The following is a 20,342-nucleotide window of genomic DNA, read 5'->3' as shown; positions in this document are numbered from 1 at the left end:
TGACATCTACGTGGTAAAGGGAAAAGTATTACTTATTGTACTTCTTACCAACAAGAAGGAAGCACAATATTAAGTAGTCCTTTTGAATACAGGAGGCAGCTATTCCACATTGAAGATGCTGCTCCTACACATTTATTAGATATCACAAATGTTCACATTCCTCCAGTGTATAAGATCTATGGAAGAAGTAAAACCTTAGTTGACAAATTACCTGCTCAGTTGACAGCAACCAACATGCTGGCACAATGGGCTTGTGAACATGGTACCCATGATGGTGTGAAGGAGTCTATGCATGAGTTCAGCAGTATGGGCTCCCTCACCACAACACTAATCTATCACAATTGCACAATATCTAGTCATACAGAAACAAACACTGATGCTTCTTAAAAGCACCATCTTATATAAAGACCAATCTAATCCATCACTTGTGCTGGCAGGATAGAACAATGGCATGACCAATTAAAATTTCCAGTGAGACACTTAACTCAGGTATAAGTAAGATCATACACATATGGGATGTCACTACTAGGATTTGTAATTATTCTAAATCAACAACCATAATATGGTTTTGTGTTTCCAAAAGGTAGAATGCCTGAAAATCAAGGTCTTAAGATAACTCACTTAATATCATCCCAGTTCCCAATTGGGTAGTTTGAGCCTCCAGAACCCATAACTCTGGACTCTGTGGGTATAGAAGTTCTGGTTGACAAAGGTAGAATGTATCGACCACAGGACACTGCAAAATTGCCAATGAATTTAAGCTATAGCTTCTTCCTGAGTACTTCAGGCAATTTTTGTTCAAGCAGCCAGATGAGGTTAATTGATCTAAACTTCAGCAAAAGTTAACGCTCTTGTACAGGATGAGAGCAGAGAGGAATATGTTTAACACTGTTCTGATTCTCTTGTTACTCCTTTGCCCAGTTTTGAACATAAATGTAATAATACAACAAACATGGCCTGAAAATGTACAGTGAACAAAGCTATAGAACCCTCATGGATACAGGTCTGAATCACCCAAAGCCAGACTACCCAGACCAACAGAGGTCATATTTAAGACTGAGGGAATGCAAACGGGTATTTGAGAAGTGTCTTTGTCAGCTCAGGCTGCTATCACAAAATATCATAGACTAGGTGGCTTCAAGAACAAAACATTTATTTCTTGCAGTTCTGGAGGCTGAGAAGTTCAAAGTCAAGGTGCTGGCAGAATCCTTTCCCAGTGAGGGCCCTCTTCTGGGTTTGCAGACACCTGCCTTCTTACTATGTCCTCACATGATGGAGGTCGGATGTAATGGAGAGATGGAAGAGAGAGAACAAGAGAGCACTCTGGTATCTTTTCCTTTTTTTATTAGGATATTAATTGCATCATGGGATTACCTCATTAGCTCATCTGAACCTAATTATCTCCCAAAGGCCCCCGCCTCCAAATATCATCACATGAGTTTTAGAAACACAAATATTGAGTCCATAATAAGGAGGATGATATTGAGTATCAATTGAAACCTCAAGCTCCACTGCAAAATTGGTGGCGGTGCTTCCTTCCTCTTGAGATTTTTCTAACAGAAAAAAAACAAAAACAAAAAAAGCATATCAGAATCATAAAGAAGCTGCTGCTTTTAACACATATGTGGAAGTGGACTCGAGTAGAATGAATTCTAAAAGTGAGGATATTCTAAATTCTAAAGTGGACATTGTGTTTCACTCCTTTATTAAACTAATTATCATTCTGTGAGCTGTTGGACTGCTGCTGGCTAGACTGAACAGCCTCACTGGAAGCTCCTCCCCCTTCCCTGAAGCACCCAACAGTGTGGATGCAGGGCTGTGAAGTCCTGGCCCTGGCCCCAGTCACATCAACTCAGAACTCTTAAAGGCCATCCCAGTTCCAGAACTCTCTGTGGGACTGACTGGGGCCTTTGTTGTGAAAGAACAGAACCCAGTTTCTTTGTCTTTCAATCCTTTCCCTTCCCCTGCAAGCATTTACTTCAAGAGCACTACCTAATCAGCCTACTGTGCTAAATTTCACCTGGAGTCTGCTTCCCAGGGAGCATGATCTGCAACATCAAAAACTTGAAAGCAAACAAAAGTGAGAATTAACAAAACAACAAATTCTTTCTTTGAAACGATGACTCAAAGGGATTAGGTCTCTAGCAAAACTGATCAAGGAATGCAGAAAGTACAAATTTTAAATATCAGGGATGGCAAAGGGACATCTTATAAATCCTGAAAGTGTTAAAGTATAATAAGAGGATATTACGGACAACTTTATCCCAAGAAAATCTTAAATTTTGATAAGATCTTATTTTTTTAAAGAGTACAACTTAGGAAAACAGACATTAAAAGAAACAGAACCATGAAAGACATTACTAAAAAATTCAAAACAGAAAAAAACAAACAAATAAATAAACAAACCCAACTTACCAAAATTTACAAAGAAGGACTCAAATGCCCGTAAGTGAAAGAACCAGAGTTTAAAGACTGGCCCAGTAAGAAAACAAGAGGCTCAATGGTTTTACAGTGAAGTCTACCACAGTTTTAAGGAATTTAAATTCTATACAAAATTCCTGAGGATGGAAAATGAAAGAATACTTTCCAAGTACTTTTGAGTCTACTATAACATTGGAATAAATATCAGATGATAATATGAGAAAAGGAAATAACAAGTAATTAGAGGGAAAAATCCTAAGTAAAATATAGGGAAATTTAATCAACAGAGATCCAAAACAATAATAGTGTTGCTGGTGGGACTGGGGTCCTGGAGGTGTCATAAAAAAAGCATTTCAGGGACCATGCATAGGAGCATGAAGTGTGATGGTGAGATTTATTGAAGCTGAAGCAAAACAAAGAACCATCCCCAGTTCAGCCCCATCCCTCAGGGGAAGAAGTCAAGGCTTGTCTTCATCAAGCCCAAAAGGCCAGGGCCCAGAAATTCTTTGCTGTTGGTTCAGCCCAGTTCAGGCGCTGTCTCCATCTGGCTGGACTGACCTCTGTTCCCCGCAGCACTCCTGCCTGGGCAGTGTTGCTCTGCCTAGGCTTGTACTTGAAGCCTGCGCCTGGGGCCTACATGGCTGCCAGGCCCACATTGCTTCTATGGAGAGAAGTTGTGACCCAACAGGTGAACCAATGTGTGTTACCAGGCGCGCGAGAGAGAGAGACGGGAGAGGGAGGGGAGGGGGAGGGGGAGGGGAGGGGGAGGGGGAGGGGGAGGGGAGGGGGAGGGGGAGGGGGAGGGGAGGGAGAGGGGGAGGGGAGGGGGAGAGGGGGAGGGGGAGGGGGAGGGGGAGGGGGAGAGGGAGAAAGCCTTTGTTAGGCTTTCATTATATTACCTTGGAATTGGGATCCATGCTCTTTCAAACTAACTAATCAATTTCCTAGTCCTTGATGAGCTTGTGCTGAGCCCTCCCCTAACCAATGAATTTCCTAGATCCCCCAGGGTTCTGTGTCCCTTTGTCCAAATTCTATCTTTTTCTCAGGACAGACACTTCCCCCTATGGTTGCCATCTTGGACTCTATTGCACATGCCTCAGCAAAGGAATTTCTTCTGTTGTTTTTATCCCTCCCTCAGCAGTCCAAGCTAATGACCTATAACATCCTTCCTGCCCACTTCAGGGATTAGGTCCCCAGGGCAGAAGATGCAGTGGTCCCCTGGGAAGCCTATGAATGCTGCAACCTCCTGGTTTAGCTCTCTAGTTTATTATGTTTAATGTTTGATTCCTTTTGCTCCTCTCCTTTATTAATACTAACTAGCTACCTATGCTAACAATAGGATAGTTTAACATTAGAAAATCAATTAATGTAATTTATATTATAACAGATAAAGAGATATATTAGTTATAGCTGAAGAAAATTCAATTGATGAAATTTGGCACTATTGTCTGATAAAAACTCTTAGCCAAATAAGAATAGACTTCCTTAACCTGAAAACCAATAACTAATAATATCCTACAGTGATAATGAATCCTGATGGTGAAATGTTAGTAACATTGTTTTAAGCACACAAATATGAGAAAGAGATACAATGTCATCACTTCAAATCAACACGATAACAGAGGTGATAATAGAGGTTCTAATCACTGCATAAATACAATAAAAAGGAATAAAAAAGACATGAGGAAGAAGACATGAATAACACATTTTAAAATTCTTTTTATATAATTGTATATAATTGTCACAAATTATATAATTGCTTAGTCCTCTGTTGAGCTGGAAATGTGTATGGCCAACAGAGTCATGATTAGGGTGAAGCAGTGAGGCGCTTGCCCCATTCCAAAATACAAGGAAGCTCTACAAAACTTAGCAGTTACATAATATTTTTATGCAATGTTTTATAAATATAAATTATGCAAAAGATCTTTGGTGAACAAAATTATATATAAAGACAAGTCATTTTTTGTTTTAAGACCCTGTGCAATGCAAGAGGAATAGTTGTTTCTAATAAGCGGAGGTGCAGCTCAGGTCTGTCACATCACATGAAGTGGGTTAATGAGGGCTGACAATAGCATAGGAACAAATTAGGCAACTTAGGGCTTTATATCTAGTTATAATTTTTTATTATTGGACCTTTATTAACATTTTCTACTTGGTTCCACAGGTGGAATTTGTTGATATTTTGGGAAGCACATTTTTCTTTTTGCCTTAGGCTCAGACATGGCTTGGCACAGCACTGAAGAAGAGCTTTGATCTCCTTGACCCTGGGTTTTCCTCTATCCCTATTTGAACCTAAATTTATTGGGCTTCATTCATTTCCTAGCTCTGTCCCTCTGCAATAGCCTCTGGGGTCTCCTTTCCCCAATACAACTCTGAGTACAGAATGGTAGACCTTAGGGAATTATGAAGTAGGCAAAGACATTTTCCTCATTCTTTTTATATAACTTTCCTTCCCAATTATTTTCTTCCCAATGTTTATCATCTCTAAACATTCAAGGAATTTGTGCAATAAACTCATTCACTGAAGTATAATAGGCTGAAGTCAGCCAATTAGGCTCTCCACACTGCACAGAATGTCTGTTTTATGAAAATCAAAATTTTGCTAACTAAAATAAAACTCTAAATACTAAATCTCAAGTATCGGCCAGTGTATGAATAACTGAAGCCTTACTATAACCCTTTAAAATTTTGTAACAGTTATCTCTTCTTGAACTAGAAGTAAAGCCAGTTTTAGAATATTAACACACTAAAAAATACATAACTTTCTCCAAAAGGCTGTAGAAGAGAAAAAATTATTTTCCCTTTTACTCATATAGGTTCTCCAGCTAGAATCCTGTAGTTGGATTAAAGACAGAGTAACGAGAAAAACAAACAGAAGTTCATTAGCATGTGTGTCATGCATACATGTGAGAATGCCCAGAGAGGAGTAACTCCAAGGGTGGTTAGAACTTGGGCTTAGTAGCACCTTAACGAAAGGACAACACATTTTTAGATAAGTGAGATAAGGAAAAGGAGCTTTGAATTTCTAGGATGAGGCAAATTATGGAAAGCAAATATAGGGAAAAGGAAATCTAATGGTAGATAAGGGCTAGTTTTAGCAAGGTTTGCTATGGAGATTCCTCTGGTGCAGTCTCTGGGCTGATAAAAGCACAAGGTTGTCTCTCGTAATTAATTTCTGTCCTTCTAGTAAAGAGGGCAGAGACCACTTATCAAATTTATGTCCTGCTTTTATGCATATAGGGGAAGGTAGGTACCTTTTCTTTTATCTGCTTCTTTTCAATTGTATTAACTCAAAATAATCCTTATACTAAAGTGACTTATTTTGGGGCTGGCATATTCTGCTACCCTACAAGGCCCATAGTTTTATTTACAAAAATAATGTATCTGGATATGGACACTAAGAAGACTACTTCTAAGAAAATTAAAAATTTGAAGTCTTAATTAAATATAAAATAAGCAATGTGTGCCAACAATACAAAAGACTTCAAACGTCTCTTCATCTGCCAACTGCTTCCCAATTTGAGCATGAAATTTATTTCTCTCATGAATGTTATGTTATGCTCCCTGAAACCAGCAAGATAGTCATTAAAAACTGGAAGAAACATAGGGTGTTAGGTAATATATGCAAATTTTATGAGCAGCACAACAAAAAGAATTTACTGAACACAATGGACATTTTCCAGTGACTAAATCTCTAGAATTAGAATGACTGGATTTATAACTTGGATAAATTGGGTTTTTTATTTGGTGATTTTGGGTAAAAAATTTGCATGGAGATAATACTTTCTAAGTACTTACCATTTGTTAGGCATGATTTTAGGCTGTTAATATGGTTATCTCATTTACTCCTCAAAAAGTCCTATTTATCTCCTTTTACATATGTTTCATATGAGGAAACTGGGAGTTATACAATTATTATGGAATTTGCCAAGTTCACACAGCTAGTACATGAAAGGAAGCCAGTCAGATAGCTGGGGGAAAGGCTTGACATATCACATTCCTACATATTATTTTAAATCCTTGACTCACCGTCACCGACCCATGGTTTAAAATGATCTCTCTTTCTTTTATTAAATCATCGATTTTTTCATGACTTGGAAAAAAGAACTCTTATATCACATAATATCAATCTGCATTCCTTTAAAAATTATTGAATATATTTATATGTCATACAAACATCAGCAAAATGAGTACCTGAAAGAATTATTCAGACCCCTGATCAATCTCAAGGGATTCTCTTTTTCTCCGTGTTCTAGCATGGATGCTTTATCAGCCTACTTAAGTGTGAAGAAAAAAACACCCGCTCCTCTTTTCTACCAAGCAGAGCAAACAGTAGGCAAAAAGCAAAAACAAAAACAGCTCATTAAAGCAACAATAGCAACTGAACAATTTAAAACAGAATTCTTTGAAAGTTTTTTTTTTGGGGGGGTGTTTGCTTTATTTTATTTTTTTTACCATTTACAACAATGTTCACACTGGCATCATGCTTACCCACACAGAGCAATTTTTTTCAAAATACAATACATTAAATCACACAAGCATTTTCCATTATAATAAAGTGAAACAAAGCATCAATATTCATAAAAACGCTTGGAACCTACACAACTCACTGAAATTCAGGCTCCCAGCCAAATACTGCAACGGCTTCAAATATCAGGTAACTGAGGCATATGATTTGAAACTGGTAATGAATTATTTCTAAAGAGATCTAGGTAGGTAAACAGTGATGATGCAATGAGTCATTTGTGCCAAGTATTTATTTCTTTGCTGTCTGACTGCTCCAGCTCCCCAGGGGTTAGGAGTCTATCACCTGAGCTGTTTCTCAGCTGCTAAGATCAGAGACTATACACAGATGGAGCACCTACATTCTCAGGGCTGCTGCTCCACAGAGATAAGGCTGCTTGGAGAAGTGCTCAGCTTTGCCTCCCTGGAAAGAGCCTGAACAGCCATCAGTAATAAACAGTTACTTCTCCACTGCTATGTTAAACAACACTACCTTGCATACACAAGTGAAGTTTCATGAAAAGGAGTTATTTAAATCCCTTGAAATGCCTATAGTTTTATTATTTCTGGTCTTTGTGTTCAATCTCCAAGTTTTCCTTCTCCTCCCCTCCCCTCTTCCTCCCACCCCACCACCACAATCTACTGTCAAAATGCAATGATTTAAAAACCTGATGGAAATATTGGGTCACATTTCTTCACCCCTTGGTTGTCTTGAACAATTTTTGGTGAGCTATTCTTTAGCCATCCTTGTCATTCTACTGTCATTCACAGCATTGTATTTCTGAGAATGAGAAGATTGCAAAAACCTACTATTCCCATTCAGAAACATGTTTTATGCCAGGTTATGACCTTGCAATTAAAATAAGCAACTTCCAGAGGTCAAAGAAAGGTAGCTGCAATCTCTAGCATCATAAGAATTTACACAGCTCTTAATTTTATGAAAGACAAAGGTAATTTTTTCTGAAAGCTCCTAAATATGCAAATTCAAACTCCTCACCCCACCCCCTTCCTGCCGCTGGAGAGCAGTAGAAAAGGTCAGATTATGCCACTAAATAGTGCTTCATATTCAAGTATCATAATTGACATTAGCTTTTTTTCTTTCCTTTTCTGTGATGCAGCACGTGGAAGGCACTGAGCTTACAAGCAGAGATCAATTATGGCTCAATGTTACCAATGTATTTCCAGTTCTTTCCCCCTAACAGGTCTTTGAGTACCCTGTTCGGTGGCTAGTTTTGTACTCCTCAGCCTAGGCATTCTGGGATTTTTGGGTAATAAGCTAAATTTCTTCTGTATGCCTACACACTTTATCAAGGACACTGGGTACCAATGTACCCTATTATATACAAATAATGATCCAAAATTCACTGTCACAGGATTTTTAAACAGTAAACTGATTAAATATGCATTGACTGAATTAATATTACATATTTAAAATCCACATATTTTAATGAATGTTTCTTCTATTATTTCCTGAACTTCTCTTACAGTACTAAAGGCCATATCCTTTATTGTTTATACAACGTTTTGATTCTCCTTTAAGCCCAAAGTAAACTGCCTCTTACTAAAAACCAATCATTGTATAAACAGGTGAACATGACTCACTGGAGACAGTGCTGTGTGTTGTGTTCACATTTGTCATGCAAGGGAGGTAATTTAAATGGAACTTAATTTTGTTCCTTTTTTTTTTTTTTTTTTTTGGTAAGCTTATATTGATTTACCTAGACTTTAAAACCACTTTGCCAAATGTAAATTATTGTTCATATTGTAACTTAAATATTATTACTAATTTATTAGTGTTATTTTCAAACATTTGTGCATCCATTTATAAATTTGTGTATATATAAATTTTGAACTTTAGCTTAATTATAAGGTGTTAAGTACTTTGTAATTCTTAGGAGGAAATTATTTTCCAGATGAACACATTTCTAATTTTATATAAAATCCAATTAGAAAGTAGCACATCAGGGCTCTTTTAACATACTACAACTTCTATTGAAAACACAAAATTCTAGGTTGCAACCTTCTATTTCTATGATTTTCTACAATACTTTCAAGCCCATTGGGCTTATGGAGGGTCAGTCAGGTTTTTCTATGAGAAGCAATATTTTAAAGCCTAAGCATTTTAACCCATATATTGTTTTGTACCAGGCTTCTCCAGCCCATGATGTCTCTTCAGCTTGACATCCTCCCTGTAGATGCCTCTATCACCAGCAGCCCAGGTTATATCAACAATTGCCAGCAGTATCCTCTCTAATCCAGTGTTTCCTCTTTTCTCCAGTAACTAGTACTATTGGGAACAACAGCTCTAAGAAAATCTCCTTACCTCCTATGATCTCTCAGTAGCTGGACAGCTCATTATTACTTCCTTAACTTCATATTAAAGATCTATGTTAGGCATAATTTTACATGCATTTAATGTCCTATATGTAGTACAATGTCACCGAATGGAGTGCCTATAAGGGGAGACATGGGAGATATTTTCTGTGAAGTTAGGAAGCACAGTCCACAGGACTATCCTTATTTTTAATACCAATTGCAAATTTGGGGTTTCCCAAGACCACCCCCAAGTTTGACAAATCATGGGAAGGGCCCATAGAAATTACTGAAGGTTGTTACACTCATAGTATTGTTTATTACAGACAAGAATACAGATTAAAATCAGTCAAGGGAAGAAACACATAGGGCTGAGTCAAGGAGGGTTCCAAACATGAAGCTTTCATTCTCTTTAAGGTACACTACCCTCCTGCATCAACATGCAACAGTACATACAGAATATTGCCAACCGGGGAATCTCTTCTGAACGTTACTACCCAGAGTTGTTCCTGGAGCCCCATATTTGGTTTTCCACTTGTCTGACCTTTGTCTCCAGCTCATTGCAGGTAGAGTGGCTATCATGTGGCCCAAAGTCCTCATCATAGTTAACATTGTTGGGCATCCAGTGGCAAAGACTGTCAGATAAACAAAGATACTCTTACCTAGGAGGACATTCTAAGGGCCTGGATATCACCTCCCACTGCCCCGTAGCTGAGGGCAGAGGTCAAACCTCTCTTTGGTTGAGGTTAAATTCTTTATTGCCCCCTTTTCAAATGTGATCTGGCAAGACAGTTTTAAGAAAATGAGCTTTTAGATATTTGAGACTACTTTAACCATAAAAATGTATTTTTTTTACTACCTTGAGGACATCAAACCAAAGCAACTTATTTTAATGATTTAATTAATGCACCCTAAACCTACAAGGCTTACTGTTTGCTTCTATCACAAATATGCTTTTTAATAGTGAAGTATATGAAGCACACAAAACATGCTCCGTGAAAGGGACATTTGACTTCTTATATAATATAATGAATCTGATATATGGCAGAGAATGTGGTAGGTAGGAAAACAAATTTTCTTTCATGACATCACCTCTTTTAGCCCATCTACTGGTAAGGAATGCATCACACTTGAGAGAGAATGCTGTGAGCACAAGAAAAAGCATAAAGAAATTATTGAATGCTAACAGCATCTTCCATCTCTCTGACTTTAGGTATTTAAACAGTAAGTAATTCTTTTAAGCTATTCTCATTACTCTTCCTCATAATGAAAGCATTTTCGAACTGCAGAATCAATGTAGTCCAGTAAGAAAGATATTTAAAAATGTATCTGGGGTGTTGTATAACAAAATTCTCAAGATAGAACGTCTCAGTGTAACTTGTGTGTGTTTGTGTGTGTGTGTGTGGGGGGAGAGTTAAAACTTATCTTATTAAATCATATCAAAAGCTATAAGTCCAATGAAGGGTAACTCTTATCTTCTTATTTACACTTATAAAAATATTATTTCCTCTATCTCTAATTTGTAAATTGTATTCTAGCTATCATACTTCTATTAGTTTTAGCAATAGATAATTGTTTCTTTCATTAAATATATAAGAAAATATAATTGTGATATATATAACAAACTGAATGGATTTATTTCTGATTTTTATTTTTAATTCTTATTTAATCATTCTGAAAGCCAAAAATACATGCTCCCATACAAGCTTTTCAAAGGAACATTATATATTTTATCATGCTTTTTCAGAAATTATAAATTTTAACTACACACATTGCATACCTTATTGAATTAAAAATGAGAAATATCATATTGACATATTATCTAATTCTTATAATTTAAAATAAAATGGATAAACTCATTATATCAGATGTAGGACATTTCAATCTTGGGTACACAGCATTTATTAACCTATCTTTAAGATGTGTGTCACTATTTGTTTCTCAATATTTTTAATAATATTTCTTGAAACATATAACACATATATGCAAATTGGTAAATGAAACGACTGTATGTGACAAAGAGAAAGAACTGAATATTTGGCTTGACATTGTTAATCAGGTTGTATTACAGACATATTTCATAAATTGAATGAGCTTAATGTGCAGCCCCAAAATATCTAGCAAAAATATCTTTGAAGTTCAAGATAAGAATATTTAAAACATTAAATTAATATTAAATTAATAAAATTATAACAAAATTTCTTCATTACTTCAACTCTGTATCAGTCTAGATTCAATAGATGACACACTAAAATTATTATTATTTTTAACCTTCACCGGAGGCTATTTTTTTCATTGCTTTTCAGAGATAGTGGGGGGGGGGGGAGAGAGGGAGGAACATTGATGTGAAAGAGATACATCTATTGGTTGTCTCCCGCATCATCCTGACCAGAGCCAGGGATTGAGCCTGCAACCCAGGTACCTGCACCTGACTGGAATCGAACCCTAGATCTGCAGTCCAAGGGCTGGCACTCTAACCACTGTGCAAAACTAGCTAGGGCTAAAATTAGAATTTTTGAGGATAATTTATTTACGAAAGGATTAATTAAAGAGAAATGGTGATGTTACAGAGGATCCACAAGTCATAAAGTGGAAACTAGGGACAAAATCACTTAGCTGAAGGGACAAAGGAAAGGAGAATTTATTGAACCCTGGAAAGAGTTAATCCTGTAGACAAGGCTGCTTGTAAATGAGAACTGACCTGTGGTTAGGAACACAGCCAGTCTGAGACAGCCTTAGGGCAGGGATCCTGGAGAATAAATACCTTGACTTCATTCACTTCTCTCTCTCTCTCTCAATAATTACTAGGGCTTCCTATTAGCTGAGGCCAGAGAGAAATTAGGAAGCATGGAAGCCCACTAACTACTCAATATTAATCAGCGTGCCAGAGCAGAGAACAAGGCAAAGAATGAGGGTGAATAAATTTGTAGGGTCACACAGAAGTTACCCAATACAAGCCCTTTCTTAGTATATCAAGTTAAACAAGATGAGTCTAAGAGAAAAATTAACAAGTACTGTAAATTGTCATTTGCAAAGTCTTGATTAAACACTTTTGGATAGCTCTCCTGTATGTATAAGTGGAGGTTCTTCAGAGAAACAACCTATAGGATATGTGTGTGTGTAGAGAGAGAGAGAGAGAGAGAGAGGGAGAGAAAAAAATTTACTATGAGGGATTGACTCATAAGGTTATGAAGGATGAGAAGTCTTACTATCTGCTGTCTGCAAGCTGGAGGCCCAGGAAAGCAGGTGGTGTAGTTCTAGTCCAAATCCCAAGGCCTGAGAACCCGGGGAGCCAATGATGTAAGTCCCAGTCCTAGTCTGAGGCTTGAGACCCAGGAGCATCTGATGTCAGAAGGCAGAAGATGGATGGCCCAGCTCAAGCAGAGAGCAGATTTGCCTTCCTCTGCCTTTTTTTTAGTTCTACCCAGGTCCTCAACAAATTGGATGATGTCCACCATATTGGTAAGGATGATCTTCTTTACTCAGTCTGTCAATTCAATGGCTAATCTATTCATTTGATAAACAGTTGAAATTGCTTACTTGGTCTATTTTTTTTCTTTTTTTTATTGTCTTGAAATTATCAGTGAGTGAGCAATCATATAATCTGCTGATAATAATTTCTGTTGCTTCTTTCCAGTACTATGAATCTCCACTTCTCCCTTTTTTGTGAGATATCATTGACAAGACTTTCCATTATGTAACTGAGACATATTAGTGAAACATGTGATGTTAATTGGAAAGTGTCCAGTATTTCACAGTTCAGAATGCAGTGAGCATTTGTTTCAAGTGGATATTTAATTTCTAGTTTAATAAAATGTTCGTTTGTGTTGATATTTATGGTTGTTGATTTGTTTTGTTGTTGTTATTATCTACCTAACTCAATTTGCATAGCTAATGGATTTGACCAAATGTCTTCGTAGCATAAATTATAATCATTTTATGATAATTATAAACTTAGGTGGATTATAATGATACATTAATCAGGGATCTACATAGAAACCAATAAATTTTTATATAAAAATTTGTACATACAAAGGAACCCCATGGTATGGGAGAACATATTTGCCAAGGATACATCTGATAAGAGGCTAATTTCCAAAATATACAAAGAACCCATACAACTCAACAAGAGGAAGATAAATAATCCAATTTAAAAACAAGCTAAGGACCTGAATGAACACTTCTCCAAAGAGGACATAAAGATGGCCAAGAGACATATGAAAAAATGCTCAATGTTACTAATCATCAGAGAGATGCAAATGAAAACTGCAATGAGGTATCACTTCACACTTGTCAGAATGGCTGCCATCAACAAATCAACAAATGACGGGTGCTGGCGAGGATGTGGAGAAAAGAGGAACCTTGGTACAGTGCTGGTGGAAATGCAGACTGGTGCAGCCACTATGGAAAACAGCATGGAGGTTCCTCAGAAAATTAAAAATGGAACTGCCTTTTGACCCAGTGATCCCACTTCTAGGAATATATCCTAAGGAACCCGAAACGTTAATCAGAAAGAACTTTTATACCCTTATGTTCATAGCAGCACAATTTACAATAGCTAAGATCTGGAAACAGCCCAAATGCCCATCAGTAGATGAGTGGATAAAAAGCTGTGGGACATTTACACCATGAAATACTATGCAGCTGTAAAGAAGGAGGATCTCTTACCCTTTGGGACAGTATAGATAAACCTGGGGAGTATTATGCTAAGTGAAATAAGCTAGTCAGAGAAAGGCAAATATCACATGATCTCACTTTTATATTGAATCTAAAGAAAATAAAGTGATGAACAAAATAGATCTAGTGACATAGAAGCATGGAACAGACTGAGGAATCTTAGAGGGAAGGCACAATGGGTGGGTGGGGAGAGATTAACCAAAGAATTTATGTGCATAAATGCATAATCCATGAACACAGGCAACAGTGCGCTGAAGGCCTGGGGTGGGGGGAGTGAGAGGTAGAAAGGGTCAATGGGGGGAAAAAGGGAAATCTGTAATTTTTTCAACAATAAAGATAAAGAAAAAAAAAATTGTATACACACACACAAATCACATGAGCCAATTCTAATTATATATATTAGAATATATAATTATATTCTATATATATACAATTATATGTATGTGATTATATGGGCCATTTGCCATCTGAAACTTCTAGAACCAGGAAAGCCTATGATGTAATTCAGTCAGAGTCTGAAGGCCTGAGAACCAGGAGAGCTGAGAATGTAAATCCCAGTGCAAGTCTTAAGGCCCAAGAACAGGGATAGCTGACACTGGAGGGTGGGAAAAGATGGATGCCTCTAAGCAAAGAAAGCAAATTCACCCTCCTTTGCCTTTTTGTACTTTTCAGTTCCTCATCAGTTTAGGTGATGCCCATCCCGATTAGAGAGAACATTCTTGTTTATTCGGTGTACCAATTTTTGTGCTAAACTCTTCTGGAAATATCCTCACAGACGCACCCAGAAGTAATATTTTATCAGCTATCTGGTTACCCTTTACCTCAGTCAAGGTGATATATAAAATAAAACATTATATCTCCACAAAATCAAGATAATTAATAATGCTAACAATTGGGTTAAAAATTTTGTAATTCAGGTTATTTTGTGTTCTTTGCTTTTCACAAATATGAAGTATAACCTAATCAAATTGCCAACTGATTTATCATTAATAATAATACTTGGTCTTAGACTATTATATTTTGGCATGTGATTATAAGTGAGATAAAAAAATTCAGTAAAATTGTTAAAATAAAACCTTTTCATTCCTATAAACTTATACATATAAACAAATATCTTTACTACTTCAAATAATAAAATAAAAATATCAGTAGGATTAATTATAAATTGTCATATTCTAACAATAATTTATATGTATCCATGGATAAGTTCACTAATTTAAAGAAAGCTTTTAAAACCTCTTATTAAGATATTTATTCTGAAAAATTAATTTTATGTTAAAACTTTTATTAAACATGTAATATATTTATGCTGATTAATTATGTACTATAGTTACAATGCAACTAAATCCAGAATAAAAACAATTTAATTAAGATTTATATAGCAAAATGTTAAACTTTAGTATATATGTACTAAATATATATACATATTTTGTGATAGAATTAAAATGAGGTATTTAATATGAGAGCTTTAAGCATAAAATAATATTGTATTAGTATGTAACTTGATGCAAGTGAAATTAAAACATGAGTTCAAGATGCAAAAAGAAAATTAAAAGACTTCTGAATCTTAAAGAAGGGCCTTTTCATTTCCTTTTCTTGTCTTTGATTACCTATGCCTGGATAAAACTTCCACCAGAATATTTGGAATAACTTTTTAAAAAAAATTAATCTATGTTTTATTTGTTTTTCTGAAATATTTATTTTTATCACTTCTTTTTATTTTCCTTGTTTTGTTATAGTATGAGGAACAGATATAAAATATGTTATTTTCCTTATCTTAACACTGTTTTATGAACAAATATAACCAGATTGCTTTATGAAATCCTATATTTTCTTATAAATTTATTTCTGTACCTTCTGCTTTGTTCTATTGATCTGTTTGTCTTATGCTGTGACTGAACTTTTTATTTTCAATATCTCTTTCCTTCCTTCTTTCTCTCTCCCCCCCTCAAAGATTTTTTAATTGATTTTTAGTGAGAGCAGAAAGGAGAGGGAGAGAGAGAGAAACATCAATGTTGATCGCTGCCTCCTGCACTATCCCTACTGGGAACTGGGCCCTCAACCCACGCATATGCACTTAACAGGGAATGAAACCAGCGACCTCTCAATGCAGGGGAAGATGCCCAAGTGGTCAGGGCTCTCTCTTTCTTTCTTATTCCACTAATACCACTTTTCAGAACTGTTACTGTGTGCCAAGTATTCTTATTTTTGTCTGTATTACATTATATAATTTTTAACAGAACATCCAAAACTTCATTATAATGGTAAACAGTGTGGCTTCCAATCTTGCTTTACTAATAAAACTTTTGTTTTGATCTCAATGTTTCAGTCTAAGAGCATTGTCATTGGTCTCGATCATTCCAGTTAATTTCATTCTTCTGGAGAGATCTTTGCTTTCACAACTGTACTTGTGCGCATGTGACCTAGCTTTGTCCAAAGAGTTGTAACTTTAGGTCTCCTGAGGAAGCACAGGGAAAGGGATTTCCTCTTAGATAATAGGGAAACAACTATGTGAAGATAGCTCTTGCCTCTCCTGCCACCTGCAATTGAATAAAATCTTCTGTATATGTGACTGCTGCAACTGTGGCAATCATTTGATATTTCATGGGAACAACAAGAAAACAGCAGGAATACTGTGGAAGCAATAGGCTTTCTGAATTTTAGCTGTGTCCATGACTGCTTGGAATAAAGCCAATATGTACCAATTTTTCTTTATGCTAGTTTCTGTCAGGTTATGAAGTTCTGATCATGGACATGCAACTTCTGATTGTTTCTTTCTCTACCCTTTCTTGTATAGTTGTCTAGAATGCTGATTACATGGCTCTAGCAATCCTTCTATACTATAAAGTGAGTGGGAATGGAAGCCATACAAAAATGGTGCAACAAGATGAGAGGAGGCTGGATTTACAATTCTGTGGAGCACCTTTAAGGCCATGACCATGTACCTGAGCTTTTATGTAATAAAGATTAAATTTTCATATTCTGACTTTCATTTTAATTTTGGGTTCCCTGTCCTTTAATTCCAAAACTAATCTAAATTAATACCGATGCTCATTCACATTCTTGATTTTTTAAGTTACATAACGGAAAGAGTAACTACTCTAATACCAGGTTCCCATTAAGCGAAATAAAAATTATTTTCCTGCTTCTTGTTTGGTTTCTCTGTTACTTGCAGACAAATCATTCACCAGGATTAACAAATGAAAGCTTCACAGATATATCCATAGACTTTGATAATTAGTATAATCTGTGCTAACACATTTTCTGTGTGAGAAAAAAAATCTGCACTAATGATTATTTAGATTTGATTCTGCTGGGGTACATTTTTAAAGAAACCTTATACTTGAAAACACACTTACTGACATCTATTGTTGATTTTCATAGGCAAAGCTTTTAAAGAGAATAATCCTCCTTAAAGTGTAGTATTTAAACTTTCATATTTCATAGCTATATTACAAAATTTTCAGCATTATAGAATAATTTCCATTTAATTTTGTACTTGACTTCACATATGTATTTGTATATTTATATATAAAAATGTTTGAATTCTAACATTCAAAATTATTTTTCCAATGGTTATACTTTTTGTCCTTTATTTTTCCTCCTTCAAACAGCTAGCCCAGTCGGTGTGGCTCAGTGGTGGATCATTGACCCACCCACCAATGGGTCCTGGTTTGATTCCTGGTCAGGGTACACTCCCCGTTACAGGCTCAGTTTCCGGGGGGGGGGGGCTGCTGTTCGATGTATCTCTCACATTGATGTTTCTCTCTCTCTCCCTCTCCCTTCCTCTCTCTCTAAAAATCAATAAAAACATATTTAAATGACATAAATAAAAGTTTTCAAATGTTGAGCTTCTTTTTATCCATTATGTATTATGAAGATTATGACTAGTGGGCTGAGTTTAGAAAGTTAACATGTATAAAGTTAATTCTTAGCTAATTTCATAAAGAATGTTCAGGGTCAGTATCAGGAAGAAGCCAATTATTCAATTTTCTTCTGCAGCTGACTTGTATTTCAGGGTCATTCTCTGTATTTAAATTCCCAGCCTTGCTACTACTTGAATATTTTGGAGATGTCAGAATATTCAAGATATGAACATGGTCAACTCTTTCATAGCCTTGAGCATTGCTAAAGGATATCCAAGCTATTTGCTTATCTTTAGCTATATTTAGCCAAATTTTATTTTATGAAGAGCCTTAGACTCAGCCACAAGGCATTTTTATGCCTCCTTTGATTGATGCTTCCAGCCATAGCCCTCAGTGATTTGGTAATATTTTAAATCCCTGCCTAAGTTGTTTTTCTACTAGATAACCAGTGTGTAGAGCCTCCAGAATATTTGTATTCCTTTCTCTATGGCCAAGAACTGATTTAATAGTTCCTGAGAGAATTTTATTGTTTGATGGCTCTCCCTAATCTAATGTCTGCTTTCTGTAGTTTCACAGAAAACTATAACCTTTGAAGTTAAGCCCCCCTACTTTTCCTTCTGATCCTATCACCTCCACATGTTTTCCCGTGGGAGCATGGAATTAAAAGTCAATCACACCTCCTTCTGAAAGTAAACCCTGTTAGTTTTTGATTTAGGCCAGGATACTGACCTCTGAGTCATGAGTTCCATAAAATACACATTGAGAAAGTAAACAAAGTTGTAATATAACAGTGACAAGCACATAGTAAATACTTTAAGTAAAGTTTGGTTTCTCTACCACCATTTTACCCATACTACAGTTATAACTAGTCCTTTTGTATTGAAGAACAAACTTATCAGGAACTTTTAATATATATGTAGATTTCAGTCAACATTTATTGTATATCTATACTTACATTTAATCAAGTATTTGTTTCTCTTCTCTTTGTTTCTAAATTACATGGTTGTTAATTTGTATGTCAGAACTTTCCTGATTAATTGGACAATTATGCATTTTTTAAATTAGAAATATATATATTTTTTAAATTAGAAATATTTTGTTGAAATATAGTAATGTCAATTTGCTACTACATTGGAAGATTCAATGCATTTTGGAATTTATTGAATAATGTCTGTTTTGATGATAAAGCTGTTTATTAGTAATTTTATCAATTTGAAGTTTTCAAGTTTATATTCAAGGTGATTGTATCGCCAAATGCAGATAATATTTTATATCGAGGTTATGTCAAGCATGTTTTTTCTTTCCTTCAAACTTTAAACACTGCTTTACATAAAGTTTAAGAAGTGGACCCTTTATTTTTTCAGTGATTTTCACTAATTTTCTATTATTCTGAAGATTAGACTTTAAGCAATGAATCTTTCTATTCAACAAGATATTTTGTTTCCACAATTACCTTAATCTCACCTGGACTTTTGCACTTACATTTCAGATTTTATAATCTTCTCTTAGTTCCATAGACATATTATTCTAGTTTTACATGTAGGAAAATATCCCTTGTAATTCTCATGGGAAACCAGAATATTCTCTTAGCAGTTGTATATTTGATTCATGACTTGAGGCTTAATAAACTCAGGACCTAGAAATTGTATATTGTTCTGAGAAATCCCAAAGATAGGTATTGCAATATTTTAATTTTAATTTTTTGTTAATTTTATTATAATTAAAAGTAATTAACATCTAGGAAAAAAGATAAATTAATTGCAAATATTTAAAAATTTTTAAATCTTTTATTAATTATTGTTCAAAGGGATTATTGAAGAAAATAATCCATTCTACATAAAAGATGGGGATTTCTGCATCCAACTTGTGTGTGTGTGTGTGTGTGAGTATATATATATATATATATAATTTATTATATATATATATAATCTATCTATCTCTCTCTATATATATACAATCAGTTACATATATAACTGTAGGAGGATGTCTCTCCACCCTAGTAATAAGAACCTTAAAGTCATAGTTTCTTAAGTTCATTAGAGATATGAGCACGCAAAGAAACCTATTGAGTTATAGCCCACAAAGGTGATTAGCCAGTCCTAGAAGGGAAGGGACCCATGGCTATTTTACATCTCATGAAAGAGCAGAAGGAGGAAGAGGCCATCATAGCTGTGACTAAGGAGAAACAGTTATACTTTTAATAGGTTGTTAAAGATTGATAATGGGCGGATATGCCAGTTTAGAATCCCAGGGAGGCAGAGACAAAGAAAATCTGCAACTGCCTGCCAACTCTTTCCCACAAGCTTTAATGAGCATTCATGAGAAAAATTGTGAACAGCACAGGAGAACTGAGCCATTGCACATGAGATTCAGGTGAGTAGGGGCTGCTGAAATCTGAGGGAAGCACAGCAGAACTGAGAGAAACCTTGGTCGCCTCAGGTACTCATTGTGCGGGTGTGATGGGTCTGCTAAATGTGAAGGCAGGGGCAGAAAGCCAGGCTTTACACTGAGCAGGGAAAACATCTGTCTATGCTTGGAGGAGAGCTGACAGTAACCCTTATG

This window comes from Miniopterus natalensis, chromosome 1 (assembly GCF_054644295.1).
Source record: "Miniopterus natalensis isolate mMinNat1 chromosome 1, mMinNat1.hap1, whole genome shotgun sequence".
In the NCBI taxonomy this organism is placed as follows: domain Eukaryota; kingdom Metazoa; phylum Chordata; class Mammalia; order Chiroptera; family Miniopteridae; genus Miniopterus; species Miniopterus natalensis.
The sequence above is the reverse complement of the archived record's forward strand: the minus strand, read 5'-3'. Positions refer to the sequence as shown.